The sequence below is a fragment of the Ixodes scapularis genome, unplaced genomic scaffold, assembly GCF_016920785.2.
Source record: "Ixodes scapularis isolate PalLabHiFi unplaced genomic scaffold, ASM1692078v2 PGA_scaffold0__279_contigs__length_252992795, whole genome shotgun sequence".
Taxonomy (NCBI): Eukaryota; Metazoa; Arthropoda; class Arachnida; order Ixodida; family Ixodidae; genus Ixodes; species Ixodes scapularis.
The window spans coordinates 238,810,282-238,834,706 of NW_024609835.1; the positions used below are offsets into that span (position 1 = coordinate 238,810,282).

The window sequence follows — 24,425 nt, forward strand, 5'->3', positions numbered from 1 at the left end:
TTGATCAAATTGTGGCAGATATATGTCCAAATAGCTGCACAGTTTTTGGTTAATAAGATCAAAATTGGCCTTATTGTAGTCAGAAATAAGCTCTAATTTTTTAATAATGATTGGGGGAGCAACTTTCAGATCAAAATTTAACAACGAGTGATCACTTAAGCCTGGAGGATACAAGGTCAGGGTCTGTCGACAGAATTAAATCAAGTGTGTTTGCTGTATCATTGGCATACCTTGTTGGTTTCGTAACCAGCTGTGTCAAAATAAAAGCGCACAAAGAACCAAAAGATGTTGACTCTGAGTTTAAACAGGTTGAAAAGAAGGTGGATCAGACCGCATGATATCAGGAAAACTAAAATTTCCTAATAAAAAAATAGAAAAACTGGGATACTGACAAGCAATAAAATTCATAACGTCATGCAAATCATCAATAAATGTCACTGCGCTATTTGGGGGGGGGGGGGGGGCGGTAGCAGACACACAGTAAAATTCTTGTGTTATTTAAAGTGATACAAGCCCAAACCATTCCTAGATTGGAAGCAACGCCTACGCAAAATGAAGGTAGGCTCTGTGATACGGCTATGAGCGTGCCGCCCCCATGTCTACCATCTCTGTCAAAACGATATACATGACATGTTTTATCTCCTTAAAACATTTCAAAGCTGCAGACATGTTTACTGAGTCATGTTTCCGTAAGAAAAATTAGGTCTTCGTTCTTTGAGCTTACAACAGAGTTAAGCTCATCTCGTTTATTCATAACACTTCTTATGTTATTAAACGTAACTGAAACAGATGAAAAAAAAGTAACATGTTTGCCACTGCTTCTTGCACGTAGCTATGACGCTTCTGACAGTGTCTGCGAATTAGAAGATGTCGCTGCCTGATTTTTACGCGCACGGGTGAAATAGTCTTGTTCATTTCAACGTACTCGGTCATGGTCCCACGAAATAGTTTTGGCACCAGCCAGTCTTTCGCGTGTTTCTTCAAGTAACCTGTCACCGGCCTGGTGACAGGCTACGCGCCTGTCACCGGCCTGTTGACAGGCTACGCGCCTGTCTGCAGGCCGGTGACAGGCACGTAGCCTGCTAGCACTTTCCAGTCCTCTTCCGGGCTGGGAAAAGCTAGCAAAATCATCTTGAGCCTCGTTCACGTCATCGATCCCAGCGCCCGTAAGCTTACACCTTCGACAATTTTCGCCATCCCACACATCCACATCCTGACTAATAACCAACTTATCATTCTTACGATATACTTTATCTTCGGGTTTTCATTTATCTCTAACAGTTGCCCATAACTGTTTCCGGATGTTCTGAATTCTAAGCGAAAAACTTTCTGATACTGAAATTTTCGTTCCCTTAAATTTCCTTGCGTTTCTTAGCAGCTCCATTTTTTCGTTAAAGTCAAACAAACGCAAAATTATAGGGCGAAGTTTGTTTGGTGTCTTTTTACCCAAACGATGGATACGTTCGAGGCTACCGACCTCAATGCCCAGCTTCTCCTCAAATATTCCTGTCAAGACAAACTCCCGGAGAGAATTTGGCGTTTCTGTTTACGTTCATTGACTTCATATACAATCAAATTATTCCGGCGACTGCGGTTTTCGAGATCATCTATTTTGCTCATTAGCGTTGCAGCCTGATGATTTAGATTGTTCACTGCATGCTCACAGTCAGCCACTCGTTCTACTGTACGCGAAAACGTGTACAGCAGAATTCATTAAATACAAGGTGAAGACGCATGGCCAGAAATTTGCAACAAGCACTTCCAGTCCACTTATTTCTCTCCGTGTTACATATCCCCCTTGAACTTCTATACCGCGTGCGAATTCCCGCAAAGCTGAGTGTGTGCCCAGTGAAGAAACAAAACAAAACAGTAACTTCAAAGATAAAAAAAATGAGATAATGAGCCATGCGGGTGCAACATACTGGTAACGTTCTCATTCTCCGTTACTAAATTTATGGCGATACTGGCTCTAAGGAAGTATATCGGAGCTTCTAAACGATTTCGCAGAATTCATCGCACGCATTCCTATACTTGTTATAGCTTACTCGGTGTGCGATATAGTTAGGTTCCTCCAGACGAGACTGCGTTGTGTGTGAGTATGGGAAATAGAACGCATGTTATTATTCGGGGTTGTCTTTTTACCTATCTGTATCTAGGGATAGCTTGTCAGCTTATGTATTTCAGGCACTTTAACCTTTTAAACGCTTGTATGTATACTCACTTTCCGTTAGGTGCAATGCCGTAACCAATAAAATGAGCAAATTAATTTAAAACAAAAAATACAAGCTTACTGAGGCAAACTTATGCATGCAAGCATTTAAAAAAAGGTACAACGCATCCTGCGTCAGCGACGGAAGGGTGAGTGACCCGAAGCAGCAAGTTATTGGTGCAGTCATACACGCAACACGTTCAAGAATGTTCTGAAAAAGACCAGTCGATGATACTCGAGAATGGGCTGGGATTTCTTAGAAGGCTACAAAATTAATAAAAAGGATCCGGGCCAAGCGGGGTTCAAACCCCATTCCTCTGTGCAAAAGCCGCGTTCGTTGCCAACTCCGTCACGCCCGTGGCAATACCGCCTGTGCTTCGTTTCACCTTTAAGTCCAGACACAGACGACGCTACGAGCCTATGGCACCAAGCGTCAAAGGGTCACCATCATGATATTCGTCGTGTTTATGCACGTGATTTATTATCGCCGAACCAATCATAAAAGACACTTCGTTAAAATCTAGTTAAAATTACCAAGTTCTCATGGTTGCATCTACGTGCCACAGGTTCCCTAAGAAACACGAAAACCCGCCTCGTGCAGGGAACAGTGTTGCGTTTTAAGGTGATGCAACTACACCTGCTTCTATCACAAACATATTGAGTAAGGGTCCAAAGTATGCTACTGAGCTCCTAATGAAGCCCCCAGAAATACTGTCCCTTGTAAAACGGATAGTTGAGAAGACTGTTGCTGAGAAAAAAAAGACAATTGTGTACTGAACTGAGTAGGAAGTTTAAGTATGGACACCAGAAAATCTGTTCATCGATTTCATTTCGGACCTATTCTTTCTTTTTTCAAAAACTTTTGGTTAAAGCTGCTGGTTTCTGATAAGGAGGGTAGATTTGTAGCTGTGCCAGAAAACATATTTAAGGAAAAGTCTACTCAAGCCATGTCAAAAAAGTGCAAACCTGTTCCAGATGTGGTTTTGGACATGGTGAAGGTGCCTGCTGAACAACTGTGTAAACAGCTTGGATCAGAAAGGCTTCAAAAGTCACTACTGGAGGCTCGCTGTTTCAATTTGAAGGTTTTCTTCTCGGTGGAGACCCATAAGGACGTTGTGCCGTTCACTGCGATTTATACGCAAAGAGCGTCATGGCAGTTGCATGTCTCCAAGTATCTCCAGCAGCACCTATCGTCGTTGAAGTTAGCTGATCCTTATTAGAGTGTAGCTCGTAGGCGCCCGTTAACGGCTTGAGCGGCGTCATCGTCGGCGTCGCCGTCGCCGTCGGTGTAATCGCGGGGTGCACTATGGGAAACGTCCCATAATGCACCGCGGTGACGCGTGCGTTGCATTATGGGATGTTTCCCATAATGCACCGCGCGTGACGGAGGAGGAGGGAGGAGGGGGAGGGGGAAGAAGAAGGGGAGTAGGAGGGGGAGGAGAATGCGAAAGGAGAGGAGGAGGAGGAGAAAGGGGGAACAGGAGGAGGGAGGAGGAGAAGAAAGAGGGGGAGGAGGCGAGGAGCACGGGAGGAGTTGATGAGGAGAAAGGAGGAGAGGGTACGGATGAGGAGGAGGGGCATACTCTCCCCTTCATACCCTCCCCTCCTGCTCCTCAAAAGCTGTGCTCTGATTTGGCATTCCAAGGAGTTGTAAACATCTTTATTTTTTAGAGCGCAGCTCTTAGGGGCCCGTTCCCGGCTTGAGCGGCGTCGGCGTCGGCGTCGGCGTCGGCGTCGGCGTCGCCGTCGGCGTCGGCGTAACCAAGGTCACCCCAAGGTCACGTGACCCCAAGGTCATCCCAAGGTCACGTGACCCCCAAGGTCAGCCCAAGGTCACGGACCCCCAGAGGTCACGTGACCCCCAAGATCACGTGGCACCCAAAGTCACGTGCCCCCGAGGTCACGTGACCACCCCGAGGTCACGTGACCCCCCTCAGGGTCACGTGAACCCCTCCCCCGAGGTCACGTGACGTGACCCCCTCCCCCCGAGGTCACGTGACCCCCTGATGACGTCATCGTCACTGATGACGTCATCGGTAACGTCACTGATGACGTCACCGTCGTCCGCATCGTCATCGTCATCATCACTGATAACGATGCGATGACGTCATCGTCAGTGATGACGTCATAAGTGACGTCACTGATGACGTCACCAGCATCCGCATCGTCATCGTCATCATCGCTGATGACATCATCAGTGACGTCACTTATAACGTCACCGGTATCCGCATCGTCATCGTTATCATCACTGATGACGTCATCGGTATCCGCATCGTTATCGTCCCTGATGACGTCATTAGTGACGTCACTGATGACGTCATCAGCATCGTCACGTCACCCCCAAGGTCACGAGACCCACCACTCCAGTACCCTTCCCCCCTCCTCCTCAAGAGCTGTGCTCAAATTCGGCGTTATTGGGAGTTGTAAACGGCTTTCACTTTTTTTTTATTCAAAACTCTAAAGAATTCGTAGATTACCTAAGCTATGGCAGCCCTCGAAGTTGTGATCTGGTTTCTATTTACGTGAAAGACCTTTTTTACTCTATTCCCCATGACGGGCCTCAATCAAGCGGTCGAACTTCGCATTGACGAACGGTTTGGTGGCCTTCCATAATTAAACTGGTATTTCAGTGGACAAGCTTTTGGACCGTCTCCGCTTTTACTTAAATTTAACTTTTATGGCTTTTGAGGGCAACATGTTTCTTCAAAAATCATGAATCTGCATTGGGTCTAGTGTTGGTCCGATATTAGGGAGTTTTAGAATAGCGCACGCTAAAGCTTTTCGCACGCAAAGGATAGCGTCGTCGCCACTGCGCATGCTCCGAACGCAAACCAGGTTTTGCGCTTTGCGTGCGCAATTTTAGCGAGCACGCAAAACGCCTTTGCGCTTCTCCAAGGAGGATTCATGATGAGAAGTTGGCTAAAGCCAACACGAGCAGAGTTTAGCAAAAATGGCGGCTTCAGGGATTATGTCGGCGGCTGCTTTGGCGGCGTCGTGAGTGAGACGTCGGCGGCATCTTCGCGACTGCGATTTTCAATACGAGACAAATTTGTACTCGGTTTGCCAAAGATCACCGGCATCTTGATGCTTGTGACGCGCGAACACTTCTCGGCGAAGGTACGATGTGCGAAAGTCGATACGCGAGACCTCTCTTGCCGAGGCGACGCAGGCGGGCACGACCGGTCAACCGCTCGCGTCGCATTCTCGTGTTTAAACAAATCTAAAATGGTACTCTGGACCAAAAAACTTGTTTCTTTCTAAAGTTACGGCATTTTGTGTGTGAAATAAAAATTGTGACTGTATCTTGGTGGCGTCGCAAGCGCGAGATGCTTGGGCTTTTGCGTCGCGACGGAGAAACGCTATTCTAAAACTCTCTTGCGTCGCGGGCGCTAATACAAGCGCTAAATTTAGCGCTAGGGTGCGCTAAAATTGCTTACGTTATTCTAAAACTCCCTATTAAGTGATATCTACCTACAGGTTGTGATTGCGCAATTGCAGAGAGGTTATGGTCATTTTTTAAGTCTTCAGGTATGTTGAGGATTACCGAATTGTGTTAAACCCTACGTAGGGCTCCAAAAGAGCTGAGTTGGTCTCAGAGTCATTAGATACCCTTCGGAAGTGCTCTAGAGGTTTACGGTTTAAGAATGAGTTTCAAAGTAAAAATGCTTTGCAATGTTTGGACCTAAACATTCGTCTTGAACCTAATCCCCTCTGCTGGGCTTAGGAGCCTAGAACAGAAAAGTGCCTCTTTAGCTAGGAATCTAAGCACTTTTAAGTTGTAAAAATAGGCATTCCAAAATTACGTTTGAAAGCTTCTTCATTGGAATGCTGTGGTCACACAAGTTTTAACAGGTTTCTAGTCCAAGTCGATAGGTTAATTTCAGCAGGCTACCCGAAACATGTCATAGGGAGGGTAGCGAAGTCTCTTAAAATTGTTCAGAAATCCCCTTGGCATACTTAACAACATTAGACAAAAACCTCTTCTCGACCGGTGGTAATACCATATTTGCACAGCTTCTGCCGCAGGATTAAAAATGTAGTTGATAAATACAATGTCCCTATAGTGTTTTCAGTGCCTTCCAAGTTATCTCGATTGTGTACTTTCATTGAAAGACCAGGAGTTCAGCGTGTAGGGTGTGGGATAAAGCATCGTTTCAAATATGTAGCATGTGCTGTCGGGGACGTTTATAAAATACCGTTTCCTGTTGTGAAGTGTATAATGCGCAGATGGACAGATGTATTAATGTAAGAGCTCGGGAGCATTTTTTGTTCTTGCGATTGTAGTGCACCTTAGTGGGAGACAACGACGAATCCTGAATGAGGACCAGAGCTCGAGACTGACGAGAACTCGTGTGGATTTTCCGCAGCAGATATCATTCGGAACCACTTCGTTATTCTATGAGCATTAAACAGGTTATTAGTGGTGACCCGAACAAAGCACCTTCGCCTTCGGTGCACCGTCATGAGCAACAACGAAGACTTCATGGCAGGCTAAATCTCATCCGTACACGTTCGTCTACCAAAGTATTGGACCGCTGACCAGTTTTCCACGTATCGCATCACTTCGCAAATCCGCATGTTCCACCACGTCGTCGCCGCTCTTCCATCCGAAATAGCGGCCGAAGTACGAGATTTAGATTTTGTTTCACTACCCAACGAACCTAACACCACCTTGAAGGCGAAACTGGTGAAGCGCACGTCGAAATTTGAACAGCGCCGACTACACCAACTGCTGACAAGCGAAGAACTCGGCGACCGCAAACCGTCGCAGCTGCCCAGACGCCCCCAACAGCCCCTCGGCGAGAGAGCAGCATCATGCCTCACGTCACTTCTGAAGGAACTATTTCTTCGACGATTAGTGACCAATGTTCGCATGGTGCTTGCCGCGACGTCATACCTCCAGTTGCCCGCCCTGGCACTGCTGGCAGACTCCATTATGGAGGTTGCCACGCCGCTGCTATCAGTATCGTCAAGAGCATCTGTTGATTCATTATCTACAAATTTCTCTACAGAGCTGCACCAGCTACGGGATGTTTTCCTACGAAAGTTAAGTGAGCTCAGAAGCGAAATAGCTGCAGTTTCGTTGCGCTCTCGATCGACATCGCTTCAACGCAACAATGAACGCTATCCTCGGTAACTCTCAATTTCACCGCAATCCAGAGTCTGCTGGTACCACCCGACATTCGGAAACAGGGCCCGAAACTGCACACCATCGTGTGCAGTGACGGAAAATGTCAACTCCCACCACTAGAAGCGGCGAATGGTGCTGGGACGGATGTTGGTCGCTTATTCTTTGTCACAGATTGCGATACTGGTCAGCGTTTCCTTATGAACACTGGCGCTGAGGTAAGCGTACTGCCTTCATCTGCACTTCCTCGTCAGCCTCAGCAACTCCACTCGCCCCTTCAGGCTGCCAATAAGAAATTATTTTCAACCTACGGTGAGCGAGTTGTGACAATCGAGATCGGACTGCGAAGAGTTTTCCGATGGGTATTTTTACTCATGGACGTCGCCTACGCAGTATTGGGTGCTGACTTTCTCACTCATTTGAACCTCATTGTAGATATGTTGAACAAGCCTCTAGTAGACCAAACCACTGCCCTCAAAGTTCAGGGAATAGCGCTCAATACCTCTGATTCCCGCCCTAAAGAGCACCAAGAGGTAGAGTCGAGGTCCAAGAGGCTACTTCGGCCTTTTTCATCGTTAACTCCGTTGGCTTCGCTTGCGCAGTGCATGATAAGTTTCGTCGTCGTCTAGGGTCCTCGCGGACTCCCGTAGACCACGTTCGCGCACACCCTAAAGCAGGCGTCCGGGCTCATCCCTGCGTCGGTGTACGCCACCATGTTCCGTTCGTCTTTCAGCAGCCCCTCAACTTCCTCAGGTGGTCTTTCGGATCCGTCGATGGCCCGGTGCTTTTCGTTAGGCACGTTCTCGGATCTGGTTCAGTCGGAGGTTGGGAGGAAGACAGTCTCTCCCATTTGGTCCAACACAGTTTTTCTGTGTCGGCCCTCGAAGTGAGGGAGATCGCCGGAATTAGGCTGCCTCACATTGAAAGAAAAAGTATCGTATAATCCGATAAAATAGAATTGAGCGCCACACGCCGCTTATAGGGCGACCCTACTTGTCCCAGTGACCTGCTGTTGTCCTTCCGGTCGTCCTAAAAGTCGTCCTAAAACTCTAGGACGATCTCACGTGTCACGTTGAGTAAAAAACAGGCCACATCAACGCCGTTGTGCCCGAAAGATGGCCATAAAAATACATCATCAAGCGTCATCAACGTGATGTCATCACCGCTGCGCCATGTTCAAAAGGTGCACTTCGGACTTCATCCGTGCTCGTTGTGTACTTCGTGCGATGGACTGTAAGGCGGTCGCGTCTACATCTATGACCTCGACACCGGCAGCAGCGTCTACATCTACGGCGGCTTCCGCAGGCAAACGTGGCCGCGTAAACAAATACGCCACAGCCTCCTTAAGTGTCCTCTTTTAGTCATCGTTCACGACGTCGTCCTAGACTTCGTCCTTGAGGCGTCGTTCTCGACGTCGTCCTAGACGTCGTTCTTAGTCGTCCTAGATGTCGTTCTGGGCGACGTCCTATACGTCGTCCTTGAGGTAGTCCGAGAGGTCGTCCTAGACGCAGTCTCTGACGTCTTCCTCGACGTCGTCCTATAGGTCGTCCTAGACGCCGTACTTGGCGTCGATCTCTGGGAACTAGTCCTCAACGTTGCCCTAGACCTCGTCCTAAACTTTAATACGTAAAGAAACTTTACTCAAAAACGTTTCACCCGCGGGACTATTATGCCTTCGCCTTCCAACACAAAAGCAGTCTCAAGTGTACTCGTGTAATTTTTTTTTTTCGCAAATCGCTTTGAAGGTTTACCACAAGTCTCTCACGCTGGTCGTCCTGACGAAGCTCTCACAGTGCTCGAACAATCGGTTCGTGCCGAGATCATGGGCGTTTTTCGTTAGGGTGTTCGCCCACTTCAGGTGTATTTTTCTTTTCTCACTCCTGCAGATATGGATTGCCATTGGTCTCCACTGCTGTCCCCCAGGGTTGGAAGGAACGCGTCTGGATCTGGCGTGTTCACGTCGACCTTTCTCTCGTCTGTGGCCTGTTTTCTGGCAGTCTTTGGGATTTTAACGGTCTGTTTGTGTTGGATGGCGTCTTTCTGCTCTTCCAGGATTTTGCGGTAGTAGTCTTATACCGCGGTTTATGTCTGCCGCCTTTTCAGTACGTCATTTTTCTTGCTTACCGGAGACTCATGGAGATCGGAAAGTGATCGCTTCCCCATGTGCCTTCCAAGGACTAACTTCGTGAGTCTTTTTCCCGGTGTCCGCAAATGCGAAAGCCGCATCTATGATGCAATCTCTCTTTTGCGGGCGTTGGTTGGTGACTTTTGTGGGTTTGGACGGGTTGTTTACCATCGCCGTCCCGGCATGTACCATCCGGGGTCCGTGCGAGGTGGCACGTTCCCTGCGTACCTCACTCTGTCAGGTGGACATTAAATTCAGCTCGCATGATAACGAGGTTGTTGGGATATTTTTTTCTGAGGTGCGTTATCCATATGTATTCGTGTGATCGTTTTTGCGCTCCCGGTGGTTGGCCGAAGCGACGAGAGTGCTGTGCTTATTTAGGTTCGGGACGGCGATCCGAACACTCATGATCTCTTGCGAGGAGATACACCACTGGAAGATGTCGACTTGCACATGAGGGATGTTTCGTGAACTAAGACAGCCCCGTGGGCGGTCGTAATCGCACTTTTGGTGTTGCTCTGTCCGACCATGGTCCGCCGGTTGGTGGACCATGGTCGGACAGAAGTAACCCTTGTACCCGGGTAGGGTGATGATGTAAGCTCTCGTGTTTTTTTTTTTTTTTAATGACAAGTATAGATTGCCGTTTTTTTTTTTTATTCCGCGTCTCTGATGGAGCCCAGCTTTGCTTGACGGGAGGCTCCGGTAGTTCCCCTGCAAGATTCGTATACCGGTCTCAGCAGCCATTAGCGGGCAGGGAGTGGCCGATTAGTCGAAGGGTTTCTCCCAGCTACCTCAAGAGGGCTCTGAAGCACCTTCTATTGGTTAGAAGGGCAAACGGTTGCCAAGAGGAAAGAGACTCTTCGAATTGCCCCGCGTTCACGAAGCTACGGAGACTTGCGCCGCGTGAGATCACGGGGCGCCACAATGAGAAACCTCTAAAGCTAATACAGTAATCAGCAGTAGACGCGCATGGACTTGTAGGGACTATGGGGACACCCAGGATTTATTAATAATATAAAGAGAAGCTGGGAGCGAGCCCGGAGTGCGAAGTACGAACCCTGTAAAACCCTTAATGTTCGTGAGCCCCTAAGTTTCATGAGTTTCGTGATTTGTAAACTTCACGAGCTTCAGTGGGCGAGACTATTTATAGTATATGTAGAGGAAAATTCCAGCCTTCAGAATTCGCGAAGTTTAATGGTCGCGGATAGGACCCAACTCCCCAATTCGCGAAACATCCGGGCCGCAATAATAAAGGGTTTTGCAGTATTGTGCAGGAATCCACTGCCGCGTGGCAAGACGTAAATTGGACAGTCTGGTAGGTGCTTTAATAAAAATGAGCAGTCTTGTGTTCATCCACATTACAGCTGCGACACGTCACGGCAAAGTCGTTGGGAATAGGAAATAGGAAAGTCACTAGATCACAAGCTTTCTGTAACGTCTGACGCGACTTCCTGGATCGTGCTCTCGTTGGCGCTCGCTACACCATCAGAAGGCCCAATGGACAGAAGCTGCAGAATTGGTGGTACATTGGATACAGATGAAAAAAAGAAGCGGTGAAAAAAAATACTTCGTTGTTTTTTTGTTTTTGTTTTTTGTTTATGGAAAACTTTTTTTTTTCAGTTGGCGAAAAAAAGCGTCGTTGAGAACGGTCCTTCTTCGTTGTCACTGGAGGCTTTGGCACCGGTTGCGCTAGGAACGCTATCCGCCCGCGCCCAGATCAATATTTTGAGAGAGTTTGGCCATTTATTGGGAAGTATGGGAGGTAAATGAGTACGCGCCATTGACCGAGAGGGGGCTGGGTGTGTTCCAGGGCATCTTCACAGGTTCGAATGTGGCCAGCCAGAAGTCGTGAGTAATGCCCTGGCGGTTGTCGGGAGAAACGTAATTAATAGGTGTATCAGAGTAACTACCGGCGACTAAAAATGTTGTGCACGAAATGTTTTAATCACGGTCATGCAAAATAAAATTATGGGATGAACTATCGACGTGGTCCGTACTCTAGGCGTCGTGGGCCGGGGAAATTTCGTCCGAGCGCTCAGGCGCCGACTAATCAAGAGATAGTTCAAGCGCCACTTCCGATTCTTACATCTTTTTGCATGGCCATAATCAAAAGCTTACACGGACTATATTTTCGACTATAAAGAGTTACTCGATTTACCTCTTACGTCCTTATTAAAAGTATTTCTCGCTACAACCACTAGGAGATATTTTTCGGCTTCTGGTTGGCTAAGAGAGCACGTCACGCCTCCTATCTGCTTCCCGTGCACGCCCTGGCTCTGCCCGCTTACTATATAGGACAACAGCGCAACAAACAGGGACAAGTAGAAGAACAGAACAGGGCAGGGGACAAAGCGCTTCGTCTGTGTCTTTGGTGCTGTTGTCCTCTATAATGCATTACCAACTAGCCCAGCAGTTAATTCTCATACCGCTCCTCCCATTGACTGAACTCTCTCTATATACGGCTCTGCCCCCAACAGCTTGCGAGCAGGGAATAAAGAAGAACCAATTTCGAACGCGTCTTTCGTGGAGCTTGTCAACTGATAAATGAACGTTACCCTGTGGTGCATCAGCAAAAGCGTTCGCAACAAAATGGACATCTGACCCTTTTGTACCGATCGCCTTTGTTTATATTTTTGTTCTGGAGCGCATGATCGCGCGTCTTCCGACACGAGCACATGACATTGTCAGTGCTAGGGCGCCCACTTGCTTAGCTTCCTCTATACTTACGAAGCCTGGCAGTTTGACGACAGAGCCGTAGAGTGCCCGGTCGCAGATTTGAAGCTCGAGGATCTGGTAGCACAGAGAATCAAAGAGCCATTTCTCGGGGAACCTGGACGTTAGTGCACAGCTTTTACAGCTGCGAGGAGCCGAAACACTTGTTCGCTCAGAAGTGTGTTTCGGCGTCTCGCCACAGCGGGGTGCCAGTCACATGGCTCTTCTTTAATCTGTCGTGTGCCGCTCCACGTTTTCCAACCCGGCGGCCGCTTCTCGTGGCGATTTGCTAGGCTTTGTCACTATGTACGAGACTATGCCTCTTGTTATATGATATTTCTTTGTAGTTTTCCAGGGAGCTCGTGCAGTGCATTGCGTGCTACAAAACAAAAATAAATAAGACAGGATATTAAAGATATGGCCTAGCTTAGTGGTAACGCTCCCGCTTCCCACGCAGCAGATACAGGATCGAATCCCGTGAAAGGCAGACGATCTTTTTCAAAGATTTGGAAAAGTCGAGGACGGGCGTCCTACGCCCTACGCCTATGCCCTACCACGATAACATCAACAACTACAACCACACCGGACGTTATTTCCGATGGTGGGAATACGCCATAACAGCTATCGCTGTAATAAACTGGTGAGTTTTGGTATTGCGTATCTGGGCGAACGCAAGCAATGTGTGTTAGCGTTAATGTTGCGTTTTCCACCCTGCAAGTGTGCGGAGCCCAAACTGCGGCCTTGCATTCGCGCATGGCGATGACGCGCATGTGCAAATTGGAGCACGTAACGCTAACGCGAATGCACAGCGTCTGCGTTTACCCATATACGGAATACTAAAATTCTGTATTCAAAAGTCACGCATAGGCAAGAGGTAATCCTCTTCCGGACGGACACCTGGTAATTTAATTGTCACAGATGAGGGTTCGTCCAGTAGTTTTCTGACACGGAGATCAGAACGCGGCACCAATGTCAAGAACGATATGAATTCCTGAGGTGTTCGACTCATCGCGAAGTGAAGAGGGCACTCATCGATTCGCCATCAATTGCATGCATGAAAGCACGATACCCCAGGCAAGTCAATGTAAAGCTTTTGCTTTTAACTAATAATAGCGCTCTCATAAGTTAAGTCTGTTTGTACGTCGATTTTCTAATATTGACTGGATCCTTAAGGCACAAAAGCGACAAATTTCGCCTGACAGTGGTCGTTTGCGCAGGACGTCAGAACAGTGAGTGACTCTTGTGTAGCCCACAAAGCGAACGTGCCGCGGTGGCAAAGTTCGTTCATTTCTCGCCACAAGTTTATTGCTTCTAGTTCAGGTTTTAATTCAGTTGTAAGTTATCTCCTGCCTTGTTTTTTCTCCTACTTGGAAAGCGTAGGAGACTTTTTAGTGTTGTGTAGTTTACCCGCAGTCTTGGTTTTTTTTCAACCATGTGCAGTGTACACCAACTCGTTTTCACCCTTACATTTTGTTTTTTAGTATGTTCTTTTTTTAGACAGCCATAGTTTTTTCACACTTTTTCTACAGATATTTTTGCCTTTTCGCTTGAGCTAGATTGCGTAATGCAGCTCAGAAGACACTTCAGACCTCTACAAAGCTCTGAGGAACATTTTTTGAGTAATTGCGAACCTTCCAATAGAAGTAGAATGCAGGGATCCGCAACATGCCGCCTTGAAAAATAGCTTAGACATGGTTCATAAAATTTTGTTTGTTTACAAACAACTGTGTCGTGCAGTCTTGTGCTTTTCTGTGATCACTTACGACAAAAACACACTGCCGAACATTATCGGAATTTTAGGTTCTCCATACATTTGTTATATATTTTTGAGCATCGATTTTAACTAACGAATTGAAAACCCTTTGAAAATGTTATAAACAATTTCATTTCTCATGTATAGTACGTACATTTCATCGTGCAAATACAGCAAAATAGTCACTTTGTTCACTCCAGATATAAATTCATGTTCAGGCTGCCTCATGGATGGCGCCAGCATGCCGTTGTGTTCTTTAGTCACAGAGGTGCGCAAGGCTCTGGGAGGGTGCCTATTGCACTCGGTGCCAACCAAACCCAAGTGTGTGAGCCAGCCTTCGCGCCTCACCAACGTTCAAGTCCCAATGGGCACGTTCAGTAGCGGCTCTCTCAGCTCCGAACGGAGTCACTCGAGACAGAGTCCTCGGAGCACCTACTGAAAGGAAAAAAAAAAAAAGAAAGCGCGGCTTCTCAGTTGTTTTTACGCAAATTTCACTTCTTCCGCTGTGCCAGACGGTCTTCAAATAAAATGGAAGCAGACGATGCCGAGCACAATCTCTTTCATTTGACGCCGGTATTGAAGAAGTCTTGACAAGGTCGTTAAAGAAAATGCGAGTGATTGCACACATCAGTGCTGCTGTTCAAAGCGAACCAACGCGATCGAGCCCTTCGCTTGGTGGTGCAAAAAGGCTGCTTCTGTTATAAAAAAAAAAAAAAGAAATGTTGTTACCACATGCATATTATGGAGCTGAGCGAATCTATGCCGCCGGTCGCGATACTTTTACACGGCCATACGTGTGGTCTGCCCTTCTTTACGAACTTCCTATAAAATGCATTCGTATACAGTACACACGGGAAGTTCGGCCGCGCTCGGCGATCAAGGTTTTTTTCGGTCGAAACGAGTGTCAGCCAGCGTGCACACCGATTTAGCTACGCAAACAAAACATCAATCGGGATCATGCTCTGAGTGAGTGTCCAACTGGCTACCAAAGTCGCATTCATACCCTGCTTTGCTCTGTTCAACGCGGACAGGACTGTCGTCGATATTCACCGAGTTTCCGTGCAACGGCGATCAAGACACAGCGTCAAATGAACGTTTACGTTGTTTATTAGCATATTTAAACCCTACAAATTACGGTCCAATGTATTTCCGAAAAGAGCTTTCCCTGAAAAGAAATTCGAACACGTTATTTTTCTTACCTTAAGCACTTTTCACTAACCAAAGTGAGCAAACCGCACACCCGCCACAGAACCGACGCAGCTTATCCCGCCATTTTCTTTTTTTTTTTCTCTTTTAGCGCCGGAACTTTGTCGCAATCCGGAATTACGTCATGCCGCGCTCCTTTCGCTCCTTATGCACTGTCTCTGGAGACGGGGCACGAGAGCCTGACTCTGAAAACTCAGTTACGTGCACCGGCTATCGGTTTTGGCCGTCTAGTGGAAGGAACGATGAGTCCTTGACTCTTGGAGCCGCTACTGAACGCGCCCGATGCTCTGACCACACACGTGACTCAACTACAACCGATGTTGTCGGTTACGCGTTACAAATAATAGCATTACCTGTAACGTGTTACTTTTCGGTAACGTAGTAACGTACTTTTAACATTTTAAGACGGTAGCATTTGGGAACTTTCGTTACTTATTTCGAACAGCGGGTTATAAACTTAAGTTTCTCGTTCCATCTTCTTCCCCTGACTTCAAACTAATTACACTTCAATTTTTTTACCTCGAAGTTATGTATTTCTGCGTTTTCGCTTTTTATTTTAGTTATGTTATTGTAAGTATTCAAGTCAAAGGTGAAACGAAGATCAGGTATTTCTAATAAGTTCTTGCATAGACATAATGTTGTTTTCTTAACAGTGCACTGATGCATATGTGAAACGCCAAAGTAGTAAAACGTTTGAATTTTTAGATATAAAGTAATGCAAAAGTAACTTGCGACATTTTATGTATAACGGTGATGCCAAAGCGTTTCTTTTATTTTGAGGTAACGAAAGTCGGTAACGCGCTCCTGTTATTCTCAAGTAACGATTAACATATTTTGTTTATTTTTTTGTAATGTCAACCCAACAGAAGTTGATTCCTATTTCAGTGATGTTTCAGTACCGTTTTCACTCACAATGACAACGTCCCAGAAAATGTATCTACGCACGTTGGGCTCTCCATCTCCGATGTCACTGTCTCGGAGGCTAGAATATTTTCATGCCTAATTGCGCTAGGTATCAAAGAGACACGTGGCCGCGACGGCATTCCGAATGCGTTTTGATTACGTAATGCGGAGTGGTGCTCCACGTTTCTTCCCATAATTTGTGCCAACTCCTTAAACGACGACGTACTCCCTGACAAATGGAAACTGGCCAAGATTGTGCCTATCTACAAAGCCGGTGACTCGCTCTCCGCAACCTGATTTAGGCCTATTTGCTTACAATCTTCGTGTGGTGAATTACTGGAGCACATCGAATTCAAACGCGTGGCCACTTTCCTCAACAATCGAACTTTGTTTACGCCCGCCTACATAGATTTCGAGATCGACGTCAACTGTGACTCAGCTGAAGGAAACATTTCAGGGCATCGCAGAAGTTTTAGATAGGCAGGGGCAAGTCGTAGTCGTGTTTATAAACTTTTAGGGGCGAAGCTCCCTAGGGTCTAGCCTTGTCCGTCCGTCGGTCCGTTCGTCCGTGCTCACGTAAAAATAACAAATGCTTGCGTAGTCGCCAGGATTCGAACCTGTACGGGAAGACCCCAATGGATTACTTGTCCATCGCCAGAACCACTCGGCCACGACTGCGGGACGAGTAGTGGATTCTGAGATGTGGTAGTAACTCAAGAGCTGGGGTTTCTGTGATGGATAAAACGTTGCATGTAGCCGCTCAACGTCTATACAGGAGAGGGCGCTGCGGTCAATTGCGTACATAATCGCGTTAAACGTTGCATGCGTTGGCTCTACGTTTATAGAAGAGAGGGCGCTGCGGTCAAAAGCTCAAATGCGTATATAACCACATTCGGTTCCACACATTCTCTTACTGACAGGGACCGTTGATTTAAAGGGTGGAGATGCTTTCTCAGGGCTTCTAGCGGATCCAAGCTGATCCGCTCGAAGAACCACAGGCTCTGCATTTCACCGACCATAAAGAAGTAATAATGAAATCAAAACGGCAACCCGGAACTCAGCACTACCTATGAACAATAAAATCAGTTTGATCAACACCACCAGAGCTTCCCCCCAATCAACATCATTCACCACGTGGGGATGCGGTCATTTTTTTCTAAAGCTTTCACCCTGTGACGTACCTCAAGCTCCTGTAAAAAATCAGGATTATTCTAAATTACAACAACCTAGCCAAGAGGTTGGAATCATATTGTAACGATTACCGCTTACAAGCTGTTCATTTAATGGACGTCCGCTTGCTTTGCTCGTAGGCTTCCAACTCTCGCGAGCACTCCGTGTTCTTCTCTTCGTTGTCTTCGTTTCCACGACATCAGCTTCGCCACATTATCCCCCTCCCGTCTTCTGGAATTTTATCCAAGTTTAACGAAGTCCTCCAAGTTTAACGAAGTCCAAGTTTAACGAAGAACGAAGTGAACCACGAGAGCCCGGGATCGATCGTTTTGACGTATGCGATAGACCACGTCACTGAGCCGTTTCACGATTGTAAAAGGTCCTTGCCAGTGACGCTGCAGCTTTGGGGACAGTCCTCGTTTCCGAACCGGGTTATACAACCATACCCTGTCGCCTGGTGAAAAAGGGCGTGATGTGACGTGTGCGTCATACTGGCTCTTCATGCGAGCGAGGCCGCTTGACAGCCGTTGTCGAGCAAATGCGTGCATTCGCTCGAGATTTGTTCTCAGTTTGCTCACGAAAGACACAGGGTCTGTGGCCGGTTCTGATGCTCATGGGATGGTTAGTTCACAGGGCATACGAAGGTCATGGCCGAGCAGCATCATCGCTGGCGTGTAACCGGTGACCTCGTGAGCTGCTGTACGGTATGCGTACAAAAATAGGTGCACGATACTGTCCCAGTCATCTTGACGATCATTTACAAATATCGACAGATGTTGTAAGATGGTTCGGTTCATTCTTTCTACCAAGCCGTTTGACTGCGGGTGGAAAGGTGTGGTCCTCGTTTGGCGATGTTGAATATCTTGCAAACTTCTTGAAATACGTGCGATTCAAAGTTCCTGCCTTGATTCGAGTGAATGCTCAGGGGCCTGGTGCCTGGTGATCCAATTCCTCACCAGGGCGTCAGCAATTTCAGGGGCGGTCTGGTTTGGAATTGGAATAACCTCCGGCCACTTTGTAAAGTAGTCAACAATGACTAGCAAAAACCGGTTACCAGATTTAGATCGGGGAAGTGGGCCTAGCACGTCAATGCCAACGCGCTCAAAAGGCGCCCCCGTCACATGCTCTTGAAGCGGTGCTCGCTGTTTGGCGTGAGGTCCTTTACGGGAGGCGCACATGTCGCACTGTCGACACCACTGCTTCACGTCACTGTGGCACTGCAGCCAGTAGAAACGTTGTCGAATCTTCTTTATCGTGCGATTCACGCCGAAGTGTCCTCCTTCTGGACTGCTGTGCAGTTGTTGAAATGCGTGGGAGCAGAGTGTGTGTGGCAGAACCAGTTGCCAGACGACAGAGCCACCCGCAGCGGACTCCCAGCGTCGATAGAGAACGTTGTCGCGAAGTTACAAAGAGTCCCATTGCACCAAGTAGCCCTTAAGGGTAGGAGATAAGCTGGATACCTCCTTGCCTTGAGGTCGTCTATTCTTCGTTTTCCATTGTATAAGCAGGCCGATGTCTGGATCGTCAAGTTGAGCTGCCCGAAGACTTTCCGGTGTCCACATTTCGTTGCCACAAGGAATTGTTTTGAGTGAGATGCAGCTGCGTTTTTCAATGCTTGTGCACTGCTTGCACGACTTCTCACCGCATGGTCGACGCGAAAGGCCGTCGGCATTGGTGTGGAGTGAGCCGGGGCGATGCTGTATGTCGAAGTTGTATTGGTGAAGGCGTTCCAGCCATCGGGCGACCTGTCCATCAGGGGTTTTAAAACTAAACATCCAAGTCAATGATGCGTGGTCGGTTCGGATAATGAATTTCCGTCCCAGAAGATAATGATGGAAATGGGTTATGGCCTTGATGATGGCCAAAAGTTCGCGTCGGGTGGTGCAGTAGTTGTGTTCTGGCTTCGTAAAAACCTTACTATAATACGCAATGACTCGCTCATGTCCATCTTTTTCTTGCGATAGTACAGCACCGGCTGCCGAGGCGCTAGCGTCGGTGTCAAGGATGAATGGTGTTGTGTCTTTTGGGAAGGCAAGAGTTGGTGGAGATGTGAGGGCCGTTTTGAGTGTCTCGAAGGCCAGTTGGCATTCTGGGGACCACACAAACGGAGCTTTCTTTTCTGTCAGAATATACAAGGGCTTGGTGATGTGGGCGAAACTAGGGACGAATCTTCGGTAGTAGGATGCCAGCCCAATGAAGCTTTGAACGTCAGCGGTGGATCTGGGGGTTGGGCACTCGGCAATAGCAGAGAGTTTCCGAGGATCTGTGGAAACTCCGTCCGTCGAAATGATGTGCCCGAGGTACTCAACCTGCTTTGTGCACAGCGAACATTTCTTTGGAGTAAGCTTTAGGTTTGCCTTTTGAAGTCGTGCAAGCACAAGCTCGAGATTCGCCAGGTGATCGGAAAATGTCTTGCCCAATACCACAATCTCGTCGAGGTATACAAGACAAACTGTGCCTATGAGACCATGCAGCACAGATTCCATTAGTCTCTGGAATGTAGCCGGGGCGTTGCAGAGCCCGAATGGCATCACTCGGAATTGAAATGAGCCTATGACCTGTAGTGAAGGCGGTCTTTTCTCGGTCATCCGGGTGTACGGGAACCTGCCAATATCCACTCTTAAGGCCAAGCGTAGAAAACCACTCGCTGCCTGCGAGAGCGTCCAAGATATCGTCAGTTCGAGGCAAAGGAAAGGAGTCCTTTTTGGTGACATCATTAAGTCGTCGATAATCCACGCAAAAACGTGCTGACCCGTCCTTTTTCTTCACCAGTGTGACTGGTGAAGACCAAGGGGAACACGCGGGTTCAATCACGCCCTGCTGTAGCATGGTCCTTATCATGTCGTTAACAGATGCCCGCAGTGCAAGGGGAACTCGTCGAGGAGACTGTCGTACAGGGGTAGCCTGTCCCGTCACGATGTGGTGTGTTGCTGCTGATGACAAGCCCATATCACTGTCTCCCGTGCTGAAAAGCTTTGTAAATCTTTTAAGTAGCTGATGAAGCTTACCCACGCAGGTTTTATCGAGGCCAACAGTCGCGCCCTCGTAGAGAGGTAACACGTGTGGGTCCAGCTTGGTTGGTAATACGTGGGGACACGAACACGGGAACTCGGCATTTATTGGGAGTCCACTGTCGCAAAGAACCGTCACTGTGGCAGCACCCAGGGGAAACAAGTCAGTTCCCAAGTGCAGCAATCCGGCATTGAAGTCAAGCACGCATTTGTGTGTTTTGAGAAAATCAACGCCAAGAATGCACTGCTCCTCGACAGCCGCGACGACAACGGGCAAATCAGCTTGAAGGCTTCCCACGGTGAAAGGCACGGTAGTGTAGCCGAGTACAGCTACCGTCTCCCCTGTTGCGGTCTGTAGAGCATAGCCACCGGAGTTTGCTGGGACAACTCGGTTTGCTTTCACCAGAACCTCTGGCCGGATTACAGAGGTAGTTGCGCCGGTATCGACAAGTGCACGCACTGGTACCCCGTCTACGACGCCTTGGAGGTAGATAGAAGTCAAAGATGAAGCCAAGACGCGAGTTGACGTAATTCTTCTTGGAGCCATTGTCGTTGAGGTCCGGCTACCAGAGCCAAGGTCATGGTTTCGACACTGCGACCGCGTGTGACCTTGCTGGTGGCAATTCCATCAAATTGGAGCCGGAGGTGTTGGCGTCTTTATAGCTGGAGTTCGCGGTTGCATGAAGGACTCTACACGCGTGGATCGAGATGCCTGTCGGGCAGCCTGTACCTCCAAGGCACAAGTGTGTGCTACCCGCAGAGTCTTAGGGCGTGCGAGGCGAACCGCATTCTGTACCTCAACAGACGAGATGGCGTCGATAAATGCCATGGTAGCGACAGCCTCCACCGTGTCCTCTGGGCAGCCTTGGAACGCAAGACGTGCGAGGCGTTCAATGTCATCCGCGAGGTCGGAGATGGTCTCCAGCGCAGACTGACGACGGTTGCGAAGTTGTGCATGATGAAGGAACCGAAGCGGCCCTTCCCCAAAGCGCTCGTCCAATGCCGCGACCAAAGCCTGGTAGGATTGACGATTTTCAGGTGCCAAATGATGCAATAGGGTCAACGCTGGTCCGGCGAGATGGGCGGCCAAGGCTTGAGCCTTTTGGGCCTCTGACCAATGGTTCGCGTCAGCGGTGAGGTTGAATTGCGATATGTAGGAGGGCCAAGGAGCGGTACCGTTGTATGTGGATGGTTTTAGTCGCAGGCTCTGCTGCCCCAAGGGGGTTTGGGCTGGAGCGTCAACGACACGGGGCTCCATGGCGTCAGGCAATCGGTCCTCTAGACGCTGGAGGCGTTGGGTGAGAGATTCTGTCAATTCCCGAAAGGAAGAGGTTGCGCTTTGCAGAAGCTGACTCTCCCGCCGTGCGTAGGAGGCTTCGGCATGCTGGAGGTGGTTGGTGGTAAGGGCTACGAGTTGGGAAGCTGGTGGGCCCGAGGCGGCCAGATTTCCGGCGCTGACACTTGCGGTGTGTTCACCTTGGGAAGTGGATTCCATGTTTCGGGGAAAACGTCGGCCGGAACGGAGCTCCACTTCTGACACCAATTGTAACGATTACCGCTTACAAGCTGTTCATTTAATGGACGTCCGCTTGCTTTGCTCGTAGGCTTCCAACTCTCGCGAGCACTCCGTGTTCTTCTCTTCGTTGTCTTCTTTTCCACGACATCAGCTTCGCTACAATATATTGCAAGTCGCAGTCAAAGTTCTATTTGTAGGAGAGGCTTACTTTTATGAAAGACAGGGGTAGTCATGGTTGAGCGGCGGCAAGAATGTTCGTGGACGACTGTACCTTGTTCCGCGAAATAAAATAACCAGAATACCAGCTTTACCTCACTAAATTATTGCAGGATTTTTTGAACTGGTATGACCTTTACAAAGAAAAAAAGCGCCTGTTTATTCTGTCCAGCACCGTAAACAACCATAGGATGGAGGTGTGCTGGGCCAGGTGATATGATTACATGTTGAACATAACACCGCACAAAAGACGAGGACAACCGAAAGGAACAGCCAAGACGAAGAAGCGCTGACCCTCAACTGAAATATAATGCGCGAAAAAAAAAGGTCAAAGCATCGAAAAGGCTGGCACAACAAAACAGTGCACCACAGATATAGTTTAAAGGAAAAGTTCGCACTAGAGAGGACCGTGTGTAAGTGAAATAATTTATTGTTTAAAACCATGCCATATTGAATTAGAGTTATTCTGTGTGCTCCATATTTTAAACTATGTGCACTATGCCTTTGAACTGTGGCTGTGGCATGGTCTTTTATTGTGCGAGCCTTTTCGATGCTTTCATCTTCTTTCTTTGTTTAAAATATTTCAGTTGCGAATCAGAGCTTCCGTCTTGTGTGTCGTTATTCTTTGTCCTTGTCTATTGTGCGGTGTTATGCTAAACATAAACAACCACTCTCCCCCAAGCGTGTCCAACTATGAATACCTTGGCGTAACAATTTCAGCAGACCTACGATGAAGCATTCGCGGGAACACAATTGCACTCAAAGCCAAACGTAAATGCTGGTTTCTAAAACGTAATCTAAAGCATTGTACCAGCTCAACTAAGCTGACCGTATCATTCCTTGATTTGATCATCAGCATAAGATACTATTCCAAACATCGCATACAAAACTTTGCAAGACATCACATTTACAGTTGGCGATTTCCGATTGAAACAAACTGCCAGCCAACATTGTGTCTTTAGTAAATGTCAACGAATTTTTAAGTGCCCGTGCTTTATACTGCGTAAATTGATATTATGATTTGCACGTGTTTTCATTATATTGCGTTTTTTGCATGATGTTTGTTCATATTACCACTGTTCTGTTTTCTTTGTATACTGCTGAATTTCTCCCCTCATGTATGCCCTTTTGGGCGTCTGTGAGGAACACATAAATTAAATGAATGAAATGAATAGAAATTAAATGAAAACCTTGATTTGACAAATACTAAAGTGAGAATCAGCTGTTTGGGATCCTCCTACGCAAAGAAGTAGAAACAAACTGGAAATGGTTCACCGAACAGCACTGCGTTACATATTTAATAAATATAGCACCCTTGATTCTGTGTCCCCTCTCACCACACAAGCTATGTTAGACATACTAAAAGAAACGCGCTACCACACTCAGATGGTTTTCTTCTTTTCGATATTATACAATTCGTTTATATTAACATAGTTAAGCACTTGAAACCGAGATTGTCGCGCATAGTTAGAAGCGTCCACAGTAAGTGCTGATGCCATTCTGTTCAGAATGTTTCAAGCAATCATTCTCCCCGATCTTTATTAAAATTGAAACAAGCTTACTCCAGAGGTCACGGAGTGTGACAGTGTTGACATGTTTTTAAATTGTTTGCTGAATTGTATTTAGAAAAATTACTCCCATGGGCTTTGATGAAACCGCAATTTGTTTCGGGAAACACATGAGAGCTTTGTCCTAGAATGCCATCTTATGAATTGTGTCATATAGTGTACTTTATTTCCTCTACTAAGTTCTGTGTAGTCTATTTTAAAAGCTGTTTCTTTTTTTGTGTATTTATATTATGTACTTCCTGCACCTGCTAGACTCAAAATACAAGTTATCAATAAGTAAAAAAAAACGCCCTAGCTATAATTGTATTTGACCCGCCGTAACCCTCCCGATCCGGTCTAAGACGGAGAGCCAATCATAAGAGGACAAGACTAGCAGACAATGTGAAAGTAGGACAAGGTGAAGAAGATGAAATGCATGAGATCGAGGGACGGGAGACCGGAATTACTGTAATTTCACGATGGCGCTCAACAGAACATTATGTATTGAGGATAGAAGGGTAACGTTTTTTTCAGATTGATTGTTATTCGGTGGAATTCAAAGTACACTGTATTTTACTCAGCAATGGCCCCGGAAGAAAAAAGAAATGTAACGCCTAATACGAGTTGTAATATCGTGAATAAATGTACCGTTATGTATTTACAATTCGGGACACTGTTAACGCGAACAAACTATCGCCACTTTTTTTTTTCTTTATTTATTGCAGTAATATTGACTTTCCTCAAAACTGGTATAGCTGTTGAAAGTTCTCAGTTGAGGTGCTAACTGAAGCGGTAAATTTTGATGCTTCTAAGTATACTTTCGAAGCAAAGTGTAAGAATGCGGCGGATTCGTGTTTGCGCTAACAGTGTCGCGCAATTTACAATATTCTACTGGTATAATTCCCAAGATATTCACCATACCACGCGAC

The 24,425-nt window shown here is 47.2% G+C and overlaps 1 pseudogene; it reads left to right on the forward strand.

Annotated features, from left to right (window-relative positions):
* The first annotated feature begins 6,908 nt into the window (after positions 1-6,908).
* On the forward strand, positions 6,909-7,412 carry LOC115313709 (annotated as a pseudogene).
* The last annotated feature ends 17,013 nt before the right edge of the window (positions 7,413-24,425 follow it).